This window comes from Tenrec ecaudatus, chromosome 12 (genome assembly GCF_050624435.1).
Source record: "Tenrec ecaudatus isolate mTenEca1 chromosome 12, mTenEca1.hap1, whole genome shotgun sequence".
Classification (NCBI taxonomy): domain Eukaryota; kingdom Metazoa; phylum Chordata; class Mammalia; order Afrosoricida; family Tenrecidae; genus Tenrec; species Tenrec ecaudatus.
The window spans coordinates 103,352,469-103,379,547 of NC_134541.1; the positions used below are offsets into that span (position 1 = coordinate 103,352,469).

Below are 27,079 nucleotides of genomic sequence, written 5' to 3' on the forward strand. Positions count from 1 at the left end.
AAATGAACACACACAGCCGCTGAATGTATTCCAACTGATAGCAACCCTATAGGACAGGGTAGACTGCCCTTGTGGGCTCCTGAGGCTTTAAATCTTGACAGCAGACAGCCACAAAGTGACTGACGGATTGGAATTGCTGACCTTGAGGTTGACATCTCAGTCCGTCACCCCCCACACCACCAGGCTCTTGACAGTTGGAAAGAGACATTTCAATCTGCACTTACAGCCGGCCTCCCAGAGTAGAGCCCAGGATGCTGGGAGGTGGGGGTCGCCCGATGGGAGCAGATGCCACATCTTTCTCCAGCAGAACAGCTGTGGATCCCAAACACTGAGCTTGCTGTTGGCAGCTGGATACTTCACCATCCCGCTCACAGCGTTCTGCAGTGAAGGAGGCCACAGCTCCCCCACCCACGGCCACCACGCCCACTCAGCTCAGAGCTCAAAAACTCCCAAAACTCAGTGCCATCGAGTCAGTGCCATCTCTTGGTGACCCTATAGGACAAGGGGGAACTGCCCCTGTAGGCTTTTGAGACTCTTTAAGAAAGCCTCATCTTTCTCCTACAGAGGGGCTGGTGGTTTCAAACTGCTGACCTGGCAGTTAGCGGCCCAGCGCACAACCATTAAGCCCCCTGGGCTCCTTTTCAGGCTCGGAGCCATGCCCTGTTCCATTGCCAAGCCGGCCAGGTCTGCGGGAGCAGACTGCTTCATCTTTCTCCAGAGTCGCAGCTGGCGGATTTGAACCGCCTACCTAGTGGGTAGCCACCCAACAAGTCATCCCCTGTGCCACCAGGGGTCCTGGTGGAGGCACATGGTGGGAAATCAATATTCATCAGATGACTATGTAAATGTCCATCCCCCTGACCCACGCCCCACCCCCATGCAGCACAGCCCTGAGGGCAGCTTTTTAACCTCTTGTTGTGATTGGAGCAAACACTGACTGAGCCGATTGGCTTCACTCGGCAATTCATACGGCAGAGTATAGTCACCTATTCTACTCTGTCTGTGCACACACACATTCGAGTGAATATGCATGTCATCAGACCAAAACCAAAACCCACTGCCATCGAGTGGGTGCCGACCCTAGGTACATTTCCAGCGCTGCCCATCTTTACAGGGACAGACAGCCTCGTTTTCCTCTTGAAGGCAGATGGCAGTTTGAACTGCCCACCTTGTGGTTAACAGTGCAATGCTTACCCAACAGCACTGTCGGGATTTCTGCTACCGAAACCAAACTCGCTGCCGATGCTGACTCGGACTCACATCGGCCTCTGGTGGGCTTCAGAGACTGTAACTATTTATGGGAGTTGAAAGGCCAGCCTTCCTCCCATGGAGCTACGGTGGTTTCCCACTGTCGTCTGTGCGGATGGCAGCCCAGTGCGTAACCACTACATCACCAGGGCTCCCGGGGCTTCTGTTAAGCACATCCTAAAAGCTCACTAGTCGGCAGACTCATCATGACCCTGTGAGATAGAGCAGAACCGCCCTTTTGGGATTCTGAAACTTGAAATCTTTCCAGGAGTAGATAACCTCAACTTTCTCCTGTGGAGCAGCTGGTGGGTTTGAACCCCTGGCCTTGTGGTTAGCAGCCCAACATGGAACCACTACACCACCAAGGCTCCGGTAAATACATCATAGAGGGCTCTTTTGCTTGTGCCCCAAAAAAGGAATTATGTCACTGGCATGATTCAACCATTTTCTCTTTCCCTTAACGACAAAAGTTCAGCTCTTTCCAGATCCATCCAGATAGATCACTGGGATTCGTTAGAAGGCCGGGATGCTGATGTGCCTCCACTTACTCGATCGTTCCTCTCTCGGTCACGCCGTGCTTCCCATGTCCTCCAGTGTGAACAGCACAGCGGTCCACACCCTGGTGCACACAGCCTCACGGGTGGGCGACTTTGTCTCTTAGGACACATCCAAGAAGGTCAAGGGGATAATGGATCGAAAATAGTTTTCTTTTGTTGGCATTTGGGGGAAAGTATTCAGAGTTTTCCGTTCAGTAATTTACCCATTTCGTTTCACGGCACTGGTTGAATTCCCTGTGTGTAACAGCACTCTTCCCACATCCTCCTGTGTCCACCGTTCTAAATTTATCCCTCCTTCCTAGCCCTTCCTCTTCGGGGCTTGGCTGGTGGGCAAATGCTGTTCTTCCAGTGACTGCTCTAGAGCACAGTCCTTATCTGAGTTGTCGGTCACTCTCTGACCCATCTATTGTTGGGGCTCCGGCTGTGATGTCCGGTCCTGGCAGCTCAGTGGGATCATTTCAGTCTATCCTACAGGCCATCACAACTTGGAATCAACTCGGTGGCAGTGGATTTAGTTTGGGTTTATGGTTTGGCTGAATATTGACCCCTAGTGGTAGACCCAGTGCCAGGCTGGAGAAGTGTCTACGGCCCACAGTATTGGGCCTTCTGCCAGTCTCTATCCGACCCAGAAATCTGGTCTCTTGTTATTTCGAATTTTTCTCTCTCTCGCTCTCTCTCCATCCAGGATCCCGCTCAGAGCGATCAATAATTGCAGCCGGCATCAATCATGTAGAGCTTCTGGTCTCAGAGACACTGCAAGCACTGGCCTCTTCCCATCCAGATCAAAGAAGAGGGAAGAAAATCACAAGTGCCTGGGAATCCTTAGCCCAAAGGACCAATGAGCCATGTGTACACCAGCCTCAGTGACCTTGAACCCAGCAGGACCCTGCATTTTTTATGTAAACAGACGTCAGGAGACTAGATGCTCTGGATTGTGCCCACTACCAATGCTGGTGGTTCAGACCAGAGCCACGAGAGAAGCTCCTGGCTAGGATAGAAGAAAAAGGTGGAACAGAATTCCTTTAAAAGGTCAGTTATTGGGGGGAAAAAAATTTTTTTAAAAAGGTCAGTTATTGGACCAGAGGAGACTACAGTGACCCAAGACTATCACCTGCCCTAAGATGCCCTTTAAACAGGACATCGGAACTCTCTCAGCAAGTCACCCACCAGCCAAATAGTTCGGCTGACAAAGGAAAGGGTGTCCCCATGAGTAACGTGCTCCCTCACATCCTGAACTACAGGAGCTCAAAGGGCAGCATTTCCCCAAGAACAAAGGTGAGACAGAGGGGAGGGCAACCGAAGAACAGGAGGGCAGCTAGATCAGAAAGAGAACAAACAGAGGGACATCGCGATGATTTGGACACACTGTGAAAAACTGTCACTTAGGGCAGGGGACAATTTAAAATAAGATGGTCAGGAGATAACCTAATTTGCTATGTTCAATGCTCACAGAAGCAGCAATCAAGAGAGCAAAGGCGGTCTTGCATGAGGTCAGTCTGCTGCACAAGCTCTCCTGAAAGTCTTGAAGAACAGGGATGTTCCTTTGAGGACTGAAGTGCTCCCGACCCAAGCTCTGGTGATTTCAATCACCTCCTGTGCCTGTGAAATTTGGGAAATGAATAAGGAAGACCAAAGAAGAATGGATACATTTGAATGGTAAAACTGACATCAGGGCTGACCTTTATTGAGGCAAGGCTGAGAAGTTTGTCCTAACCTCCCCACCACCACCACCGCCGCCACCAAGGTCCCTGGGTGGCAAACATGGATAATGTGCCTCAGAAGAAAGGCCTGATCATCTACTCCCCCAAAACAAGTCCCTGTAAACCCTACCCAGCACACTTCTACTGACATCAGGGGGCTGCTCTAAGTGAGCATTGACGCGACGGCGGCTGGTTACAGATCTCAAATGCCCACTGCCCCAGCCCCCTCCCAGGGCGGAGAGCATCAACAAAGGTTTAATGGGGACTTGGGGAAGAAAAGCAAAAGGTGACATGGTGCCTGGTCCTACAGAACAGAAAGAAACCCTGAACACTCGGTGGGTGTCAGGTACTGTGTCAGGCGCTCACCTACAGCACTCTGTCCATCTTCCAATCAGCTACAGAGGTGGAAGATCACCCCGAGGCTACAGGAGAGGACCTGGGGGTCGAAGAGTCACACAGCTGGCTTGAACTTGGGTCTGGAGTGCAGGCCGCACAAAGGTTAACCACATTGCTCAGCTACAAACTGCAACGTTGGTGGTTTGAAGCCACCCAGCTGCTCCACAGAGACAGGCTCTGGTAAACCGCACCCCCTCCATAAGATTCCAAACCAAAAGGCCCAAACCCAGTGCTGTCCAGTCGATGGCAGCAGACCTGCTCATTCTCTACATCTGCATTTTCTCTCAATGGGGCCTGCTTATCCCGAGCGTTTGGCTGCTGGCAGCCAGCTCCGGGCCTCTCATCCGGAATGTTGCCCTGAAAAGAACAGCGTGGACTCCACTGGCAGAAAAGACCCTTTCTCAGCAGCGCCCATCTCCCACAGAAAGGCTGATCAGCGGTTGCTGGCTTAGAACGAGGGAAGGCGGTCCTGCAGCAGCCCCTGCTGGCCATGTTGGGGATGGCTGGAATTAGAGCAACTTCAAGGTCTTGTGTTGGTCCAGCCTCTCCCACCTCTGGAAAGAAGCACATTCAACAAACGTATAAATGTTTTGACACAATGGCTGTATGTGTGGATTGTGATAAAAGCTGTACGAGCCCCCAATAAAGTGATTTTAGATTTTTTTAAGACAGATCACCCAGTGCCTAGTTTTCTTCCACAGCTCAAATTTTATTCGTCTTTTTTTAAAAACATATTAGGGACTCATACAACTCTTATCACAATCCATACATACATCAATTGTATAAAGCACATCTGTATATTCTTTGCCCTCATCATTCTCAAAGAATTTGCTCTCCACTTAAGCCCTTTGCATCAGGTCCTCTTTTTTCCCCTCCCTCCCCACTCCCTCTCCCTCGTGAGCCCTTGATAATTTATAAAATATTATTTTGTCATATCTTGCCCTTTTAGATTTTTTTAAAGAAAAAATGAAAATTCCCCAGAAGGGACACTGTTCTCTAGAAAAATGCCCAATAGTGTACAGGCTGCCTGTCCACTCACGTTGTTTTTGTTGTTGTTTACTGTTGACTCTGATGCCAGGCAACCCCATTTGACAGAAGACATCTGACCCCCAGCGTTTCCTAGGCTAAACTCCCCAGGAGTATTTTCACTCACCTCATGGCTGGTCGCCAGATGAAGAAGACCAAAGGAAAGTGGGTGATGTGAGTGGAGAACAGTACAGGTACCTTGGACTTCCAGGAGAACAAACATGTGTCTTTGAGGAAAGATGGTGAGACTTTCTCTCACATGCTCAGGCAGGACCCTTCTCAGGCCCTGGAAAAGGCCGTCGGGCTCAGTAAAGCAGAGGGCCAGCAGAAAGAAGACCCTCGGCGAGCTGGATGGACACTGTGGCTGCAACAATGGGCTCAAGGGCAAGGGCAGCGCTGAGGAGGGCGCAGCCTGGGTGGGGGTTTGTGAGTCGGAACTGACTCGGCAGTGCCCGATGTCAGCCATCACCTTTGTGGTGCCAGACGGCCGGGTCTTTTCTCCCTTGCAGTCGGGGTGGGGGTGGGGGGAGAGGGGGGAGACTGTCCAAAGCACCCAGCCCTCAGTCAGCAGTCAAAAGTTGAACCATCACCCGACAGGGCTCCTTGCCCATTCTCAACCAATTCCCACAGTCCTGCACAAGGTAGCTGCGTGTGCCATCCCTGCCATTCTCCAGCTGAGGTCTTCCAGGAGCTGGGTGCAGCAGGCAGGGCCTCAAGAAAGCCAGGCCTGCTTGGCTTGGGAGGCCGTCACAGCCAGCGCCCACAGACCACCTCAACGCAAAGGAGGAGGGCTTACCCAGCGGAACATTGCTTGCACAGCACCAAAGGAGGAAGAGGATGTTGCAGCACGTGAAGCACACGAGGGGCTTTGCCAAGGTCCCTAGGTAAAGAGTCTTTGTCACTTGGCCACACACACTGTTGTCCGGAGATGCTGTCTAATGACCATGTCCAGTGTTACCACCGAGACCACGTGGCCTGCCTCATGCAGAAGATTCACTAAAGGCTCCTTAGAGACCAAGCTCCCTGGGCTGGCACCTAGTAGACTAGACAAACCAAAGATAAGAGAGCACGGGCATTAGTGGTGTCGCCCGCTGTGGGGTTTGCCCCAACTTCTAGCCACACCGAATGCTGCCCCGTCCTGCACCATCCCCAGGGTGGGCCATCAATCGGGCATTTACGATCCAGACGGGTTCTATTGGCTGGTTTTCAAAGTAGTCGCCATGCCTTTCTGCCATGGCACCTCCCCGTGGCCTCAAGCTTCTAGTCTCAGGGAGCTGCCCAGGGACTCAGTGGCTAAGGAGAGCTCAGTGAGAGATGGCTGAGAAGTCACCATGGACTGGCTCGGGATCCTGGAGCAGGAGCTGCCATCTGGCTTCTGTCTCCTCGGGGGTCCAGATGATGGGGCGGGGTCCCGAGAGCATGCTCCAGTGGGCTGATAGTGGATGGGGCAGGATGGGGGCGGAACGGGTGGGTGTCAGTTCTGGGAGCCGGCCAGACGCTGTGACTTCAGCCACCAGAATTTATCATGGCAGTAACCAGGGTAATTGGATGGAAGCTGGGCAGTCAGGAACAGTTGCCAGGACAATAACTCAGCAGTGACCACCCTGCCCACACGGCCACCGCATTCCCATGAGTTATCGTGGCGCACCCTGGGCTCGCCTTCTGGGCCAGGCAGAGGCGAGAATTTGTCTTTATCAAGGGCTTTTCAAGGTTGCTTGTCTAAGTGGCTGGGACAAGGTCCCCAGGGGTGGGAATGCAGGAGAGGGCTCAACAGTGGGTGACAGCATTCTGAGGACCTCATCCTGGTGGACACACAGATTCCAGCATTTGCCCGAGCCCACGAGCCTTCACTGTGCAGTGATCCCAGTGTCCAGAAACTCCAGACAGGAGTTCATAGTCATGGGACAGTGATGGCTCACCTCCCATGAGGAAGCCTGGGTTCAATTCCCACCTCACGGGCCTCATGCACGGCCACCGGACGGTCTGCCAGGGGAGCCTTGTGTGCGGCAAGGATGTTGAACAGATCTCAGAGCCATTCCAAGACTGAGAGAGACCAGCAAGAAAGGCCTGGCAGGTGAGCTGCTGCTGAAAATCAGCCAATGAAAATCCTCTGGGTCATAAAAGTCCGATCCACAATGGATCATGGGGTGGCACCGAGGCGGGAGGCATTTTGTTTGGTGGTGTGTGAGGTCACCCAATGGGACTGCAGCTAAAAGCAACAATTATACCATAAGAGGAGCCCCCTGGTGATGCAGCGGTGACGCATGGGACTGCTGACTGAGAGGTTGGCCGTTTCAAACCACCAGCGGTTCCTAAGGAGAAAGACAGGCTTTCTCCTCCCGTAGAGTCACCGTCTCAGAAACTCACAAACGCAGTCCCACCCTGTCCTACAGGGTCGCTGTGAGTCGGCGCTGACCTGATGGTAGTGAGTGGGGTGGGGTGGGGGGGGCGGGGTTGTTTGTTTGACGGACTCATCAGATGAGCCACAGAAACGCAAGTGCTCCTGGGAGAAGCCCTAGGGGGCGGGGAGTAGATTGGAAATCTCTGTGCTTCCTGTACACCTTTTCTGTGAACCAAACCTTGCTCTAAAAAATAAATACCCATTTAAAAAGTTGCTTATCCTTCTGCTCCCATCCAGTCTTCCCGGTCCTTCTCCACATGCCCGCCGTCTGCGACTGTCACCAGCCTGTGATCACTGCAGCCGTGGAATTTGCTCAGAGGGTTTTCCTAAAACAGAGGCTGTCACGCAAGTGACCTCCCAAAAGCAGGCCTCTCAGGGCAATGTGGGCCCCCTCCTTCCCCCACAAATTAGATATGTAGCAGGCAGTTCTGTTGCTGCACATCCCACACCCGTCCCCTGGGATGAGGGTCTCAGAGGGGGCAGGATGATTCACACACGGGGAAGGGCTGCAGCCAAGCTGGTGCTGGTGCTGGTGACAGCTGGCTGTGTTTGAGTCTGCCCCGTGGAAGTTTCCTGCCCGTCACCTTGATGGGGATGTATCACCAGGTCATTTCCCCACCACCAGCCTGTGGTTCAACACCAAGCACATCGCCATTGTGCCACCGGGCTTCTTGCACACAGGGTCCTGCCCTCACTGCCAGCCAGTCGATTCTGACTCCCAGCTACCCAACAGAGCAGAGGCGAACTGGCCCTGTGGCTCACAAGGCTGTAGCTGTCACATTTTTTTAATGAATAAGAAAGAGTTTTATATCGAGAAGGCAGCCCAGCCCAGCCCAACGGAAGTCCATAAAGTCTTGCAGACTTGGAGGCATCAGTTATCGACTGGTTTGAGATCCCTGCGTGCCTCTTCAGACTCACGTAGCCAGAAGAAGATCACAGGCCGGGGTGCCATCGGGTGGATCCACGGTCAGTGGAGACACAGTGGGCCACCGGCAGCGCCGAGGCTCTAACTCTTCATGCAGGTGGAAAGTAAAAGCTTCATCTTTCTCCCTCAGAGTGGCTAGTGGCTTCGAACTGCTGACCTTGTGGTTAACAGCCCAGTGCCTAGCCCACCAGATTGCTCATACAGTGATGGGGACCCTGTGTGTGGAAACAGTCTCACTGACCATACCGAGTGCACAGGAACGCTGAGCCTGCGAAGCCTGCCACACCCGCCCCTCCACACACCTTCACCTGTCTACAGTCCATTGCTATCCGGTTGACTCCGATGCCTGCCAACCCCGTGTGCCAGGGCACAACTGTGCTGCTTAGGGTTTCCAGGGGTTGGTTTTCTGCCATGAGAATGCCAGGCCTTACTTCTATGGTGGCTTGTAGGAGGTGGAATTGAACTCACAACCATCCTGTTGCCAGTCAAGCTAGTTGAACTAGGTCTCCACAGTAAGTTCAACATTCTTCACAACTAAGGGCTGCCTGGCTCCATATGACCATAATCCTAAAGCCGAGTCAGAGAAAGATCAAAGCAGAGAAGGACACCCCCACACAGGAACTGGCCTCTGGGGTTGATTCAACCAGGAAGGACCACGGGAGACAAGTCTTGAGCTAGGTTCTCGAAAGACACAAACCCCAGTGAAACTTATATATAAAGAGGGGAAAAAATCTATCTCAAGGAAATAGCTCACACAATTGAAGAGGCTGGCAAGTGTCAAGTCCATGGGTCAGATGTCAGGCCAGAGGCTTCTCCTGACTCACATAGCTGCAGGAACCGGTGAGCCTAAAGCAGCAGATCAGATGGCAGGCTTCTAGCTGCAGAGGGTAATGAATCTAAGATGGGCAGGCAGGCTGCTGACTTGGGTTCAAATAACTGGAGGATAAATGATGAATCGGATATTCATCCAGACCCAGCAAAGGGCAAGCAGACATTTCCACAGTGTCCACTTATATTGGAAGCAGGCCATGAGGAAACTTCCTGGGAGTAACTACATAGTGATACATTGTGCTACTAACTGTAAAACCAGCCTGTTCAAAAACCACCTGCTGCTTCTGCAGAGAAAGACAGGCTTTCTACTCCTGTCAAGAGTTATGGTCTCAGAAACCCACAGGGGCAGTTCTACCTTGTCCTATAAGGTCGCTGTGAGCCAGAATTGTCTTAACCATAGTGAATTTAGGAGTTCGAACTGCCAAACCACTGAGAAACTTAGTCAAGTTAACCCACAACTTTAATTAACAAAGGGGAGCTGGGGGCGGGGAACAGGCCCCACAGCCACCTCTGATTTGTTACAAATTCACTAGATGAACACTGTGAAGACTGGAATATCGCTAAAGACCCCTGCACTTCAAAAGTATCTATCACCCGTCGACACAGACAGAGCACACATCGTCTGTGTCTCCCTGAAAGCTTGCAGAGCGCGGCCTGGGCTCCGAAGAAGACGAGTGACCCAGGGAGACAGGAGGCCCAGGTGGAGGGGCAACTTGGAGCATCATTTCTGATAAGCAAGCCTGCCACTGAGTGCTTCAGGGTGCTTTGTTCTCCTTCCAGGAGTTTCGAAGCACCTGTTTCCATGACAAAGCTGGTCCCTGCTACACCCCAAGAAATGCCCATCAGTCGACCCCCTAAACCAGCTGCCATCCTGTCGCCCTGACTCATGGTGACTCCGCAGATGGCTTCCAATGGCTGATTCTTCAGGAGCTCGCCACCCTGGGGTAGGGTACTGTGGGGGGCTCAGGACCATAGTCCTGGGGGCTCTGCCAGTCTCTTTCAGACCAGGAACTCTGACCTTCTCCATGTTCTTGACTTCTGTTCTCCATTGTTCCCTCTCTTTCTGCGCCCTGGCTTTGATTTGATCTGTAGGACTGGCGTGTCTGTGTGCGTGCATGTGTACACACACGCACACGCACATGCACGCACACACAATGACCTGCCAAACTGACTTGCATCTGGAGTTGTGAAAACGCAACACGATCTTACACTTTGAGGCTGCACAACTCCGTGCTCCGGCCTCATTTCAAGTCCTCTCAAATTTTCCAAATTGAGGCAAAAACAAAAAACAAGTGTCTAAAACCCATCTGGATCATGAGGCTGCGGGGTACCTCTGAGTCTGGGTAGACTCGACCCCCCAACCTTTCAGTGAGCAACCAAGCCAGTTACCACGCGCACCATCCGGGGCTCTTCTGCCATGTAGAGGGGACAGCTAAAACACTGAAGCAGACGAGCCTCTGGGAAGCCCATCCACGGGGCATAAATGAAGGAAGAGAAGCGGAGGTTTCACTCGGCACACACTCACCTGAAGGAAAACATGGCTGTCGCGGCAGGGAAGCGCAGGCCTCCGGGGTCGAGAATCCACAGCGCAAGGATGGATGTGGCCCCAGCCACTCCAGGGTGCTTGCCGGGCTAGCCTGGGGGATTTGATCGTGCTTTACTCTTTGCTACAGAGAAAACATTTTCCCAAGGGACTTTAAAAATACACCCCACTTTTAAGTTGGGACTAACTTCAGTTGGGGCACCTCTAGAGATGTACAGAAATTTTTTTAATTCTTGTGGGGGCGGCGGGGAGAAAAATTAATTTTTGAAATTCTTGCTACCATCGAGTCAATTCTGACTCGTAGCAACTGACAGGACATGGTAGAACTGGCCCCCCTGTGGGTTTCCGAACCTGGAACTCTTTACGGGAGCAGAAAGACTCATCTTTCTCCCAAGGAGTAGCTCCTGGCTCCAAACTACTAACCTTACAGTTGGTACCACATGTAACCCACAACCAACGGCTTTTGGTTGTCCAATAAAAATTGACTTACCGTACGAAATACTGCTTTATGGGATAATCAAGATGGTCAGAGCCACCCAAACCCACCGCCATGGGGTCAGTTCCAACCCACAGGGACCCCGGAGCACAGAGTAGAACCGCTCCTTGGCATTTCCCAGATGGTAAACCTTTACTGGAGCAGACTGCCTGGCATTCAGAGCTGCTGGTGGTGAGTGGCCGGTGCGGTCCCGCCCCCGACGCCCCCAGACCACCACAGCTCCTCATGCAGCTCTTCATTCTGACTGCCTTAGCAAACCATCGCTCAGCTGTCACGTTGTCATACTGCGGCGGCTTGCCCGTGCCAACAGCATGGGGAACCCATCGAAGGTGCCTGGCCCAAGCCAGAGCCTTGTGGGTTGCCTGGGATGCGTGTGAATGTCGTACAGTGAATAAAGGAGAGTGAAGAGGAGGCAGGGCGCTGGTGTCGGGGAAGAACTGGGCGAGTACCGTGGGGTGGCAGCGGAACAACCCATCTGTCTTGTCGAAGGACAGCCAGAAAGCTCATCTTGGGAGCGAAGATGACAAGACTTTGTCTCACATACTTCGGACGTATGATCAAAGCCAGTCCCTGGACAAAAGAGGGCGTGCCTGGTAGGGGGTCAGTGAACAAGAGGAAGCCCCTCAATGGCCCCAGCGAGCTGGGGGGACGCAGTGGTGCTTGCAACAATGGGCTCAGACAGACGGACTTCTGTGAGGACGGCGCAGGACAGGGCAGTGCTCGGTTCTACTGTACATCGGGTCCCTAGGAGTCCGAATCAACTCGACGGCACCGAGCAACAACTAAAATGTTTAGGAAGCGTCTGTCAGTGTGATCACCGGTATCCTTCTCCCTGCCAAAGTTCCACTGAGGACTGCTGGGTGTGTGTGGTTCTTTTAAGGTGTCAGAGATGAACATCTCGAGCGCGGCGGTCTTAAAACGCCTTTCTGTTCATGTGCTGCTGCTGAGCCTGGTCAACCCTTTCCTCCTTCAGCTCTGGCATCCTTGTCCTTCTTCCCCCGGGTTCCTTCAGGACCTAGACTCGCATTCTGAGGACAGGCCATACTTTAGAGAACCAGGGACCTCAGGGGTCAGAGGGCCCTTAGAAGTCACCGAGTCGACAAACATGAATCGGACACAGTAGGGCTCGTCGAATATGTGATCACTGGGTCATCCACAGATGACACACGAGCGGGGCCCACTGATGCCTGGAAAATGCTCGAGCGTGTCTCAGTCCAAAGAAAGGCGAGGAGAAGATGCAACAAAATTGTTTTCAAAGGCTCGGCTTCAGCTGCGGAACAATTGCACCGCGTCCTTTGATAAACACAATAACCATTTCAAAGAATGCATGACTTCTCCAATTAAAATACCATGCAGATGCGTAAGCTGAGTCCCATGCCAGCTGAAGCATTCGTCAAAAGGAAGCCAGGAGGAATTTCAAAGGAAACCATTTCGAGTTGACGGCCCTGTTTGTGATCCTGATGTTTTCTTCCCAGGTAAGTGAGGGACTGTTGGGAAGGACAGCCAACAAGAAGCTGATGACATTTCATTTTGTTTTTCTTTCTTTCTTTCTAGGAGGATGCTTCTCCAGAGTTTTCACTGGGGATGAGAGACAGTCTTACTGGATTGCTGAAGAGGCACGGGAGAAAGGCAAGCGCGTCCTGGGTGCCTACAGCTCACTTACATATATCTCATTTAAAATTCCCCAGAACTCTTTGATGGAGGTCAGCAACCAATAACAGAGATCCCGAGTAGCAGTGGTCTAAATAACACAAGAACTCCGTGTGCAAGAGCCAGGTTTGAGGCCCAGCCAATGCACCTAGGGCAAAGCCACCACCCCTCCGCCAGGGGAGCCCTTGTATTGTTCTGAGGTTAGAAAATCAGCCAATAATGAACATTATGAATCACAATGGTCTGGCCTTCCCCTGATCCACGAGCAGCCAATAGCAACAAAATGTAACAAATTCACTTTTCTGTAACATAAAAATCGGTCATTAGAAGGTCCAGGACTTGTGTGGCGGAGCTGGTATCGGGAACATAAGTTTCTTCTGTCAGATGAACCCAGTACAGATGCCCATTTTGCGTCTCTAAAGCCTCCTCGCGTCCTAGATGGCAGCTTCATCTACAGACGTTACCACGGCAGCCCCACACCATGGACTGAGAGAGGCAAAGGAAGAGAAAGGGCAACACCCCTTGGAAATTTCATACCCAGCACTTGCTTACACCCCATTGGCCAGAATCTGGTCATATAGCTACAAGGGAGCTCAGCTACACGGAACCACAGGGAGGCTGGGAAGTGAACTTGTTATGTGAGTAGCCAGACGAGTGGAATGGATCACGGGAACAATGAGCAATGTTTGCATAAGTAGATTCTGCACCTACTTCTCTCTTACCAACTACTTTGTTATCCAAAAACTACTATCGGACAGTTGTGTGCACTAATCCCGTGCAGCTGGAAGAAACAAACACCGAGGTGCAAGGCAAGCGAAATGCTGGCAGTGATGGTTAAGTTTATCTCTCGGCTTGGCTGGGCCACGATTCTCAACGGTTTGGCAGTTCTGTAATGACGCAATTTGGCAGTTGTGCAACGCGGTAGTCTTTGTCCGTTTTGTGATCTCATGTGGTCATCCCCCATTCTCACATAACAAGCTCCCACAACAGCCTGGTCTCTGGAACCTAAGCGTGTCAGTAAGCGAGGGGAAGGTGTCTTGATGTCTTGACTGCTGTTTCCCTGCATGCTGTTTGTGGATCCCAGCAAAATGAGATTCTAGCCAACATCGCTATTTTCCGTTTGTCATGATGTTGCTTATCGGTCCAGTTGTGATCAGTTATGTTCTCTTTACCTGGGGAGCAATCCACATGGAAAACTGTAGTCTTTAATCTCCATGAGCAAGAGCCTTACGTCCCCGTCAGTCAGCAATCATGGTCGTGCCACCTACATATTGCAGACTGGTTGGAAAATGAAGAGTGGTCGTAAAGGTCATTCTAAACCTTGACGTTTAAAGATTTCAAATTTAACATCTCCGATCTTAATGTCGCCTTCTCCCTCAGATGGCACGGCTTCTCGGTTTCTCTGCCCAGCCGTCAGATTGAATGAGCGTGGAGAAAGCTGTTAAACCGCACGGTACTCTCATACCCGTTTGAAGGCCCTACTGCCTCCTGGTGTGTGTGCAGGCGCTGCAGGGGTACAGTCCGTGTTTCGGGACTCCTGGTTCTTCATATGCTATATCTGTAGTTTGTTATGATCCATACAGCCCAATGCCCTGGTGGAGTCAATAAAACATAAGGAAATGCTTTCCTGGTATTCTCTGCTCTCGGCCAAGATTCCATGCGGCATCATCAATGATGCCCCTCCTTCTACATCCTCTTCTGAATCCAGCTTGACTTTCTGGCACTTCCCTGGAGTGTCCTGCTGCAACCAGTTTTTAACTATTCACCTGCAAATTGCTACTTGCATGTCATTATAATGATACTGTGTGATCATGTCCACATGCTCTTGGAACACCCTCCTTTGGAACAGGCACAAACAGGGATCTCTTCTAGGTAGCTGGACAAGAAGCTGTCTCTCAAAAATCTTGGATACCAGCCTTGGGAATCCGGCGGGACAGTTCAACTAGACAGCAATCGGTGTGAGTTCGGAGAAGTAAGCAGGAGATGCGTGTTGGACTCCTTCTGCACAACCACGCCCCATCCGTCAGCACAGGCTTGCACGTGGTGGAATCCTGAACAGGGCTCGGCAGAGCACTCAGATTCAGAAAGACTAAGAAGAAAGTCCTGGTGAGCTACTTCTGAAAATCAGCCAATGAAAACCCTGCAGCACAGTGGCAGTTACATAATCTTCTGTCAACTTGAGTGAAGGGGTGGGGTCCAGCCTGTCAAACAGGTCACAGCCAATGAGGCCTCTGTGTGGGCATGGCCTTCTCCTGAGGATTCTGGGACCTCCTGTTTTCCTCCCTGGAGGTGGCACACACATACTCTCTGCTTCATCTTCCTGCTGACATGACACAAGGAGCCACGCTGATGGAGCCAGAGCCCTGGAACTGGAGGAGACACGTGGAGACCCACGCCAGTGCTGAGATGCTTCCACCGCCACTGGATCCACAAGACTTTCCACGCACTGACCTGTGATCTTCCTGCATTCAGCATCATTGCATGTGTTGCGTGAGTCTGAAGAGGAATTTATAGACTGGTATCAGACATATGGGCTAATATTGGACTTATAACCTTGATCTGGACTGGGCTGGGATGTTTTCTTACTATACAAGAAAGTTCTTTCTTATACACATATGAGTGTCTGTGAATTTGTTTCTCTAGTCTACTCGGACTAACACAAGCACGCAAGGACACAGGGAGGGTGCAGGGCCGGGCAGGGTTTGGGTCAGATGTACACTGGGCACCATAAATCAGGGACTGACTTGGCAGCAGCTAACAACACAATCCTCATAGCAAGGAGATGAGGGTTCTTCTACCTCTCGGGGGAAGTGGGAGAAAGGGGCAGCCTTTCAAAGGCCAGAGTTTGAAAACAGCCTGGCTACTGTCCCTGTCCACTCAGGTCCCTCTTACTGCCATGGCTGCACACCACTGCCCTCTGCTGGCCAACTGGAGCTCCGACGCGGGGAAACCACAGCCCATCTCCAGCCCATGGAAGAGAAGCGCTGGGAGAGGGGCTGAGACAGCACCATGGATGGGTCATAACGGATGAGCTGCTCATCTCCAACCAGGGCAAGTGCAGCGGGAAGCGTAGATGGGACAGACGGGGAAAGGTGAGTGAGCCAGGTAAGCTCAGGCTTACAGGGGGTGGGGAAACAGGGGAACCAGTTCACTGCAGTAAGCACAAGTCAGCCTCTGCTCACCTTGCTTATTGGCCTCTCCCACATGGAGAGATGATGATAAGTAGCCTGGTGGGGGGTAATGGAGAACCTAGGGTAGGGGAATGCTGAGGGCTTTGGGGAGGAAGAGGGCCGAGACAGAAGGACGCACCCAGCAGTCCACTCACTGGCCACCTCCAAGTCAGAGGACACTGATGACAGGACAGGCTGGGTCCCACGCACTCCTCAAAGGAATGGGCAAGGAACCAACCACCGAGCTGGCTGTACTCGGCCCTGTGTGCAGCAGAGCCAGACACCAGGTGCAGATGAGCCCACCAAACAGCATAGTGGGTTACATGTGGGGCTACTAACCGAAAGGTCAGCAGCTCGAGACCACCAGCCACTCCAAGGGGGTTCTTCCCTGCCCTAGAGGGACACCATGAATCAGAATTAACTTGATGGTAATAAGCTTAGTTTGGGGTTTGGGTTTCAGGGTTGTTTTTTTTCTTTCCCTTTTCTGACTCCCATAAACAGTTTATAGGCTCAGAAACCCAAAGGGATAGTTCTACCCTGTCGTATAGGGTCGCTGTGAGACAGAGCTGGTTTGGCTGTCTAAGCTACGGGGAGCATCTCCTGACACTGGAGCAGACAATATTCTGTTAGGCTCCACAGATGTTGACTGCTAGGCCTTCACTGCTCCTCGGCCTTGGTCCAGCAGCTCTGCTGAAACAAGGTCCACCAGGGTATTTGCAATCACAGTGGCATAGCTTCCAGTGTCACTGCAACACACGAGCTGACAGGCGGATGGCAGAAGAAGCTACTGGCTGATCAAAGGAATAGGAGCGCCTGGTCCTTCCGGAAAAGGACAGAGGGAAGAGGCACAATACGCCGGGGCAAAGGCAAGGCGCTGATTCACATGGAGGGAGAAGGCAGGCAGCATGTCTCTCGGCCATGACTGCCAGAATGAGGTCCCAGCAGGGGAAGGTGGGGCAGAGAGAGACCCGCAGGAGCAAAGGTACTGGGGGTGGGGGGCTGGCAGAGCAGCTAGTGCACAGTAGACTTGGGGAGAGTGACATGAATGGAGCTGGATGAGGTGGGAGGAAGGCAGTTACCAGCCCGTGAAGGGTTGTGGGCAGGGAGTATAGTCAGCTCAATACCTTGGGAGGTTTGTGTTTCTCGTATTCACGGGGCATTGTCTCATTTAAGGAACCTGGTAGTGGTTGCCCCCTGGGCTGATACTCACAAAGTCAATGGTTCGAAATCACCAGGGGCTCCAAGGGAGAGAAAGATGAGGCTTTCTCCTTCCATAAAGAGTAACAGTCTCAGAAGCCCACCAGGGCAGTTCTACCCTGTCCTATAAGGTCACAAAGAACCTGAATCGACTCAATGGCAGTGGGTTTTGCCTCGTGGGCTTTGGCTTTGCTATCGGGAGATGCCACTCCCTAGAGAAGGACATCACACTTGGTAAAGTAGAAGGTCACCAGAAAAGAGGTAGATCTTCAAAGAGATGAACAGATGCCGTGACTGCGGCCATGGGCTCAAACGTGGTCACAAGTGTGAGGATGGCACAGGACCGGGCAGTGTTTTGCTCCGCTGTACAACAGGTTGCTCTGAGTCAGTATCGCCTCGACAGCAGCCGCAGATGGAGGACCAAGGACTGGGAGTGGGCATTTGTCATCCTGTGATGACTATGTAACACCTTCCTGTCTATTTCAAGGGTCTTGACCTTTGACCTGCAGTCTTTGTAAGGACCTAACTGTGCATCACCCATTAGCCTGTCAGCTCTGTGCACGCAGAACCATGTCTATTCTAGCTACCAGGGTTGCCCCGCACCAAGTACAGGTCTGGCCACAATCAGAGGTTAACGAATACCTTAGCCTGGGTGTCTTCATCTGGACCTTTGGCTAAAGCTGAGCCGAGATTTGGACCATTGGATCCTGGATGTGCATCTGGAAAAATGGATGAACTTGCATGCCTGGATGAGCACCTGGAAGAGTGGATGAGCACCTGGATGGCTGGATGTGCACCTGAAAGAGTGGATGAACTTGGATGCCTGGATGGGTGTATCCACAGATGAGCCTCAAAGAGTTGAGAAATCTCCTAAAAAGCATCCATGTGTATTTCTTCAGGGAGAGGAGTCTGTGGCTTCCATGATTTTCAAAGGGTCGATGCCAATCTCCTACTCCTCTCCCCACTCCTAAAAATTGAAATCCTAAAATAGCACTAATCCAGGTCAATGGGCTCACACTTCACAGGGCCTGGGAATCACCTGGGGAACATACACAATTCTAGGGACTACGCACACACATACCCCACAAGGCTGAGTCAGGAAATTTGGGATGAGCCCTGGGATCTTACCAAGAGCCTCCCACCAGGTGATTCAGGGCTACAATTAAAGAAACACTGCCCCAGGCTCCCTTCAGCCACACAGACAAAACTTGATAAAGCAATCTGACGGATTTTTCTAGGTTGGTGTGCTCAGAGGTTCCCAGAAAGCTGCTGTGGGCAGTGAGGAGGGGCTGGGGCAGTGTCTGATAAGGAGCTGCAGCCAGGCAGGCGTCCTGCAGCTGAGCTGCCTCCAGATGGCAGAGCCTGGCCAGAAATGAGCCAGGGAGCCACCCCAGGAGACACTTAAAGGAGGGGGAAGGGTGTTTTTACAAGGAGAACCCCACTGCCTTAGAGGTAGAGGGGTGATGGAGAAGCCCAGGGCCACAATAGCCCCTACCCCCTATTTACCTGTGTAGCCTAGCACTCCGACTCTGTTCATTTGAGGGTTTGACTTTTCCAGCATAATGACTGAACAAACAAATGAGCAATGCAGCCTCCTGTGCCTGAGCCCGTTGCTGCAGTCACCGTGTCCTTGTCAAGGGGTCTCCCTCTTTGCTGCTGCCCCTCCATTGTACCAGCATGATGCCCTTCTCAGGGCCTGGTCTCTCCTGACCCCAGGTCCAGAGTATGTGAGTCTAAGCCTTGCCATCCTTGCCTCTAAGGAGCATCCTGGCTGGACCTCTTCCAAGACAGATGCTGGTTCTTTGGTCCATGATCTTGGCCAGCACCATCCCTCAAATGCATACGTTCTTCCTCAGTCTGCCTTATTCCGTGTCCAACTTTCACAGGCCTAGGAGGCAATTAAAAATACCGTGCCTTGGGTCAAGTGTACCTTAGTCTTCAATCTGAGATCCCTGTTCTTCAACGCTTTAAAGAGGTCTTGTGCAGCAGATTTACCCAATACAATGTGTTTGATCTCTTGACTGCTGCTTCCATGAGCATTGAGTGTGGATCCAAAATATAAAAAACAAAACTCACTGTCATTGAGTTTTGCCAACTCAGGCAGGACAAAATCCTAGACAACTTCAACCTTTTCTCCGTTTTTCATGAAGTTACCTCTTGGTCCAATTGAGGATTTGGGTCTTTACATTGGGTTGTTATCCATACTTGCATTAGTCTGGGATGACTAGAGACAAAAATCCAGAGACACTCATATGTGTAAAAGAAAGAGCTTTATATCAGAGTAATTGTATATTAAGAAAACATCCCAGCCCAGTCCAGATCAAGTCCTTAAGTCTGATATGAGCCACTATGTCTGATACCAGTCTATAAATTCCACTTCTGACACACACAACACATGCAATGATGCCGAATGCAGGAAGACAACAGGCCAGTGGGTAGAAAGTCTTGTGGATCCAGTGGCGGCGGAAGCATCTCAGCGCTGGAGTGGGTCTCCACGTGGCTCCTCCAGCTCCAGGACTCTGGCTCCATCAGCATAGCTCCATGGGACTTGTCAACAGAAATTCATAAAGGAGAATGTGTCCTGCCTCCAGAGAGGAAGGCAGGAGTTCCCAGAATCCTCAGGAGAAGGCCATGCCCACACAGAGGCCTCGTTGGCGATGGCCTGATTGACTTCACTCAAGTTGACAGTTTATGTGACTGCCACAATACTGAAGGCTGCAAAGCGAGATCTTTATCAGCGAGTCCTTCAAGTCCTCCTCACTTTCTAGAGGCAGAGTTGTGTCATCTGCATACTGCCGGTGGCCAATAAGACCGCCTCCAATCTTGGTGCCACATTCTCCCTCATATAATCCAGCTTCTCTGATGATTTTCTCAGCATACAGGTTGAATAAGTGTGGTGAGAGGATACAACCCTGACACACACCTTTCCTGATGCTAAATGCCCTAGTTCTGTTTGCACAACTGCTTCTTGATCCACATACATGTTCCACATGGGCACAATTAAATATTCTGGAAAGCTCATTCTTCTCCAGGCCACCATAGTTTGTTATGATCCACACAGTCGAATGCCTTGGCTTGGTCAATGAAACACCTGATACTCAATACTCGTGGACCATCTAATTCACCAAACCTGGTGCTCTCCTTCAGCAAGTGATACTCTTAGTCACATGTCCAAAGTTAGGACGCCAGACCATGCACTGTGGTGATCCCCAGTTTGTCGCTGGTTGGTTTTTCAGAAGTGGCTTGCCAGGTCTTTCTTCCTAGTCTCTTTGTCTGGAAGTTCTGCTGAAACCAGTCCATGCACCTCAGGGAACCCTGCTGGAGGCAGGACATAGGCTCACTCTCTGGGAGACATTGCAGCTGACAAGACACATGGAGCTACGCCAGTGCCCTGGAACTGGAAGAGCCATGAGGAGACCCGTGCCAGTGCTGGGATGCTTCCACTGTCATTGGATCCAAACGACTTTCCACCCACTGGCCTGTGATCTTCCTGCATTCAGCATCATTGCATGTGTTTCATGAGTCTGAAGAGGACATTGTTTTTAATCATGTTATTGGGGGCTCATAAAATTTTATCACAATCCATGCATCCATCATGTCAAGCACATTTGTACATTTTTTGCCATCATCATTCTCAAAACATTTGCTTTCTACTTGAGCCCTTGATATCAGCTCCTCATTCTCCCCTCCCTCCCCACTCCCCTCTCCCTCATGAACCCGTGATAATTTATAAATTACTATTTTTATATTATATTATTATTATATCTTGCACTGTCCGACATCTCCCTTCACCACTTTTGTCCATCCCCCGGGGAGGAGGTTATATGTAGATCCTTATCATCGGTTCCCCTTCTCTACCCACCCTCCCTCCACCCTCCCGGTATCGCCACTCTCATCATTGGTCCTGAAGGGATCATCTTTCCTGGATTCTCTGTTTCCAGTTCCTCTCTGTACCAGTGTACATGTTCTGGTCTAGCCTCATTTGTAAGGTAGAATTGGGATCATGATAGTGGGGGGAGGAAGCATTTAAGAACTAGAGGAAAGTTGTATGTTTCATCATTGCTACACTGCACCCTGACTGGCTCGTCTCCTCCCAGCGACCCTGCTGTAAGGGGGTGTCCAGTTGCCTATAGATGGGTTTGGGGTCTCCACTCTGCACTCACCCTCATCTACAATGATATGATTTTTGGTTCTTTGATGCCTGATACCCTTTGACACCTCATGATCACACAGGCTGGTGTGCTTCTTCCATGTGGGCTTTGTTGTTTCTCAGCTAGATGGCCGCTTGTTATCTTCAAGCCTTTAAGACCCCAAATGCTAAATCTTTTGATAGCTGGCCACCATCTGCTTTCTTCACCACATTTGCTTATGCATATATTTGTCTTCAGCGATCCTGTTGGGAAGGTGTACATCATGGAATGCCAATTTAATAGAACAAAGTGTTCTTGCATTGAGTAAGTACTTGAGTGGAGGTCCAATGTCCATCTGCTGCCTAATACTAAGAATATATGCATGTAGATCTATTTCCCAACCATCCTATATAAATATATTTACATATGTACATGCTTGTATTTAGACCTCTATAAATACCCTTTGCCTCCTAGTTCTTTCCTCTATTTCCTTTTACTTTCCCTGAAGAGTACTTTTTAAATTGGTATCAGACATATGGGCTAATATTGGACTTATAGACTTGATATGGACTGGGATGGAATGTTTTCTCAATATTCAATTGCTCTTGTATACAAACTTCTTTCTTTTTTTTTTTTTTTTTTTTGTTGATGCCAAATTGCTTTATCTCTGACCAGATCACAGTGCCCAGCAGCAACAGCTGTTACCTGATTTTTGTATATTCAGCGTAGTCATCCCCCAATGGGCTGTGACTTAAAAGGTCAGCAGTTGCCAACCATTCCCTGGGCGAAAGACAAGGTTCCTGACTCCAGTGAAAAGTCTGTGAGTTTTTCATCGATTCAGTGGCATTTTTTTGGAGAACCTAGGACAGAACCTGCTTGGCACACCAATTTGTCACGCTTATTTTCCAGAGCTCATTAGTCCAGCATGGGTTTAACGATTCGCGGCTCTCTCAGCGCCACCATCACCTTCCATTCTAAGTCATCAAAAGACGTCTATGTTTGCATGGAGGTGCCGAAATGTATGATGAAGTCAGGCACTGGATGACAGACATCCGTTGAATAAATACACAAACAGGTCCAGATGCTTCAAGAGAGGAGCCTCTCAAAGGATTTTGGAACTGGGGTCCTGGTCGTCTTACCAACTGTGGTTTATTGGAATCCACCCCCAACTCCCCGGCCACTTAAAAAAAAATCTTATGGGCAATGTGGTATATATCCGCTTCAGTCACCTCTGCAGTTTGGCACCATTCCTAAAGTAACTGCCAGCCCACAGTCCCCCAATTCTGTCTTCCGACTGCAGTACTGCAGGGGGGGGGGGGTGAAGGGAAGAGGGGAGAACAACTGCTCCAAAGAAAAAACTTCAAGGTTCAAACGATGACTTCTTCCTTCAGAGCTGTTCTCTGATATTCCTGAGGGGGAAATGGTTAAATTTACATGGCCAGAGCCGAAATCGCCTTTGAAAAGCCAGCTCCAAATTCAGCCCAGGCAAGTTAGAGAAGAGCGGTCTCGTGCATGTAGGAAACCAAGTGCAATCTTCAGGCATGAATGAGGCAGTCTCTTAAGCTTCCAGAAATAATCCTCCGAGATTATTTCTCGGGATAGATCTGAGCCCAGTGGGCTGGCATACACCTTTTTTTGGATCCGACTTTGGGCGGAAGTTCAGGTGACAGCCTCCTCGAGGGCCAGGGGGTAAGAGCAGAGACGGGAAAGGAAAGGACGGGGGCGAGCAAACTGGGAGAAATTCGGTCCCACGAGAGTCGGAGTACGTCCGTCCCCCCAAAAAGGCCATTTTCCTGTTTTATTTCTTCCATTTAAAAAAACCCAGCTCCCGACATCAGGCTTCAGGGAGACAGAGGGCAACCTTCTTAGCACGACGGCACTGCCTATCCCGTGCCGGTTCGCCCCCCGGCCGGGCGGCCGGCGGCGACTTGGCCCCCAACGGACGGCGGACACCGGGGGCCCCGCAGCGCCCGGCCCGGCCGGGAAGCCCCCTCTTTTTTTTATTATCCCTAAAACTTGTTGAATATAAACCTCTTTCTTATACACATTTGAGTGCCTATGAATTTGTTTCTCTAGTCTACCCAGACTGACACATGGGCCTTCCTCTTTTTTACTTCCTCCCTCCTTTACCAAGCATGATGTCCTTCTCCAAGGACTGGTGTCTCCTGACAAAATGTGCAAACTACAAGGGACCAAGTCTCACTCTGCATCCTTGCCTCTAGGGAGAATTCTGACTGTATTTCTTCCAAGACAGATTTGTTTGTTCTTTTGGTAGCGAATGGCATTTTCAATACTTTTCACCAGCGCCACCTAGGAACCCAATAAGTCTTAGAAAGCATTAAATTCATCTAAGCTCTCAAACGATTTCAAACTGTTATCGCACCCACATTGGACCGATGAGGAGGCTGAGGCAGAGAGACGCCCAGGGCCACAGCTTCCGCTCAGAAGTGGTGGTTCAAACCCAGACTACACTCTCAGGGCTTCATTTCATCAGCTGAGTTGATCTTTACACAGCCTTCTCAAAAGTTCTCAATGGGCTGTTTTCACGGAGAATTTCATTGATACAAGGATACTGAAAAGGCATGACTGAGCCATCAAAAGCTATTGTCTCTCTGGGGCTTTGGCCCAGGAAACACTGACAGTTTGCTTGAAAGGAATAAAAAGCAGAGGGAAGCATGTCAAATTACCCCAATGTCACATTTTGCCCTGGGTCAGAAGCTCCAAGGGGAGAAGAACATGCCTTGTTGGATCATGGAAGGAGTTAGCAGGCAGGAAGAGAGTCTAGAGAGAAACTTCCTCCATGTCTGAGTCCCTCACCCTCTCTGAACATCAGTCTCAGAGTCCGACTCCCAGTGAGCCTCTGGGGCACGGGAACGGTGGCACAGGTTCTCTGGATAGGAGCCCTGGTGGTATAGTGGTTACAAATTGGGCTGCAATCTGTATGGTCGGCAGTTCAAAATCCACTGCAGTACCAAGGGAGAAAAACTGGGCTTTCTACTCCCATAGAGTTAGTCTCAGAAACTCACAGAGGTTCTCTATAAGCCAGCATTGACTTGATTGGGGTGAGTGATCTTAAATATAACTTAGGGAGAACATTTATTAGACCTTTTTTCTATTATTAAGTCTTTTTTTAAATAATTTTATTGGGGGCTCATACCACTCTTTTCACAATACATATAAACATACATTGTGTCAAGCACATTTGTACATTTGTTGCCACCGCCATTTTCAAAACATCTCTCTACTTGAGCCCTTGGTATCAGCTTTTTTTCTCCTCTCTCCCCCACCCTCCCTCTCTCACAAACCCTTGATAATTTTATAAATTGTTATTTTTTCCTGTCTTACACTGACCAATGTCTCCCTTCACCCACTTTTCTGTGTGCATCCCCCAGGGAGGGGGTTATAGGTATATCATTGTGATCAGTTCCTCCTTTCTTCCCCACCTTCCCCTTACCCCTTCCTGGTATCGCTGCTCTCAATATCGGTCCTGAGGGGTTTATCTGTCCTAGATTCTCTCATTTATTAAATCTTAAAAAGGATAAAGACGCATCATCCTAACGAAGGAGATCATTAGCACAAGGTCAAATGGCATCAAGGTTTGCTGGGCCACAGAGCTTTATAAAGGGCACGGGAGGGCAAAAGAAACTGTCGCAAATGTACGACTTGGGGCAGATCAAGACATCAGTTACAGGTGGGACCTCAGAAGCAGGAACAGGACCATGATTGGGACCTGTGCATCATGTTAGACAGAAGGGTTGACAAGATTGATCTAAGGCCTTCCAACCAAAGCAGTCGGGGCCAGACTGACGGGGCATGACTCAGGACTAAGGGTTCCCTGTGCTGTCCCTAGAATGCCGGGTGACTCACATCAAGGCCACACCCACGCAAACCAGTAGGAGAGACTGCCCCTTCCTGGGCTGGTGGGAGAAGGATGGAGGTCGTCCACTCTCCAAGGCATTCTGCCTGAGATTACCCACATCCTCGGCCCCTTGGTCAGAACGCATTCAATCTATGTGAGCCTGAGCTAGGTAATGTGCTGTCACCGTCATCCGCAGCCTTTGCAAACGGGGACATTCAGAATGTCAGCTCGCATGCAGTTGGGTAGCAACCGAGCTTATAAACCACTGTGCAGCCGACTCACGAAACCAACGAAAAACTCACTGCCATAGAGTCGGTTTCAACTCAGTGGCCCCATAAAAAAACCTCCAGACTCCCTGCCACTGAGTGGATTCCGACCCATAGCGACCCTCCAGGTCAGAGACAAACTGCCCATCTTTACGGAAAGAGACAGCCTCCTCTTTCTCGCGAGGAGCAGCAGATGCATTCGAACTGCTGTTCTTATGGTTAGTAGCTCAGTGCTTAGTGCAGTGTGCCACCAGGGTTCCTTAGAGGACCCGTAAAATAGCGTGAAACCACTCACAGGCTTTCTGAAGCTGTAAATCTTTACAGAAGCAGATCAGGCTAGTGGTTTCAAACCATGGACCTTCGTGAGCAGCTGAGCACTCCTTAGGGGAGACTGAAGAATGGCAGGACCTGCAAAGGGCCACAGAGGGCGGCTGCTGGGCCCTGGCTGGCCCCAGCTCCACTGTAGCCCGTCATACCTTCTTCCTGTGGGTTGGCTCCTCCTGCCCTCCTGCTTACCCAGAAGGCAGCAGAGCAGGGGCTGCACAGAGCCGTGGCCTGTCTTCTGCCCGGTGCACGGTGGTGGATGGAGCCCAGCTACAGCTGGGCCCCAGGCAGGGCCTTCTGAAGAAATGCCCGGAAGGGCAGGTCCAGGGTGTCCCCAGGACCCCCATCCAGGGGTGCGGGCTCTAGACCCAGAGAATAAACTATGGACAGTCCTCCCTCGCAGCCACAAATCCAGAGCTGGAGAGAGGACCCATTTTAGAGGTGTGCAAGTATGGCCTAGGGAACTGACCAGCTGGCTCTGAAGGCGGCTGAGGCGGGGAGTGGGCACACTGTCCTCCTACCAGGCTGGCAGTAAGAGAGAGTCCAGTCGATGACCCTGTGGGGCGGGTAGGAGGACACTCTAGGTCTTTGCCCCTCAGAGTGACTGCTTTGAACTGCTCACCTAGTCGTGGTTCGCACCCTCGGCCCAGAGGGCTCCTGAAGGAAGGAATCCCAGGGATTCTAAACGTGGGTGCGTGTCCGTCTGTCTCTGGCACTTAGGTGAGGCGGACACGGGGCTGCCGTGAAGGCCCAGCGGGCACAGTGGGTAAACCAAGCTAGGGCGGCCTTACCTGCCAAGGGCGCCCCAGGGGAGGAAGTGGCGCGGAAGCAGGGCCAGCCAGGTCCCTCTGCACACTCGGGCCTCAAAACCGCCTCCGGAGAGGCTCCGCCAGCGCAGGCGCCGCCCAGGAAGTCTGGCCCTTTAAGGTCCCGGGGGGGGCGGGCCCAGCCGTTTCCAAGGCGCTGCTGCCCCGCCTTCCACATTCCAATTTCCAGGTCCAAACAGGAAGTGAGTCGCGGCCCGGGAATGCGGCTCGCCGCCCGGGGCGTGCTCCGGTGGCCCGCGGTTCCCCGCGGCCCGGGGCGCGGGCGGGGACCAGCTCTCCGCGTCCACTTGCTGGTAAACAAGCGGGTGACCAATGACGCGCGTGCGACTGCAGGGGAGAGCTCCTCCCGGGTGGCCAAGGGCAAGCTCGGAGCGGGCGGCCCGGGGAGCTAACCTTGACCCCCCCCCTCCGCCCCCACGCTCTCTCCCCGAGGGTCACCTGCCGAGGAGACCCCCCCCCCCCACACACACACACACACACACACCGAGCCGGGCAGAAACGCCCTGGGGCAGTAGGTCTGCGTGTGCTTCCTG

General features: G+C 51.4%; 1 long non-coding RNA gene across 1 annotated transcript; it reads right to left on the minus strand.

Annotated features, from left to right (window-relative positions):
• Positions 1 to 1,214: 1,214 nt before the first annotated feature.
• LOC142462430 (uncharacterized) lies at positions 1,215 to 26,790 on the minus strand. Its single transcript, XR_012787255.1, has 3 exons — positions 26,511 to 26,790; positions 5,055 to 15,269; positions 1,215 to 4,455 (listed from the first exon to the last, which is right to left on the minus strand). It is a non-coding gene; the product is annotated as an uncharacterized LOC142462430 (long non-coding RNA).
• Positions 26,791 to 27,079: the final 289 nt, after the last annotated feature.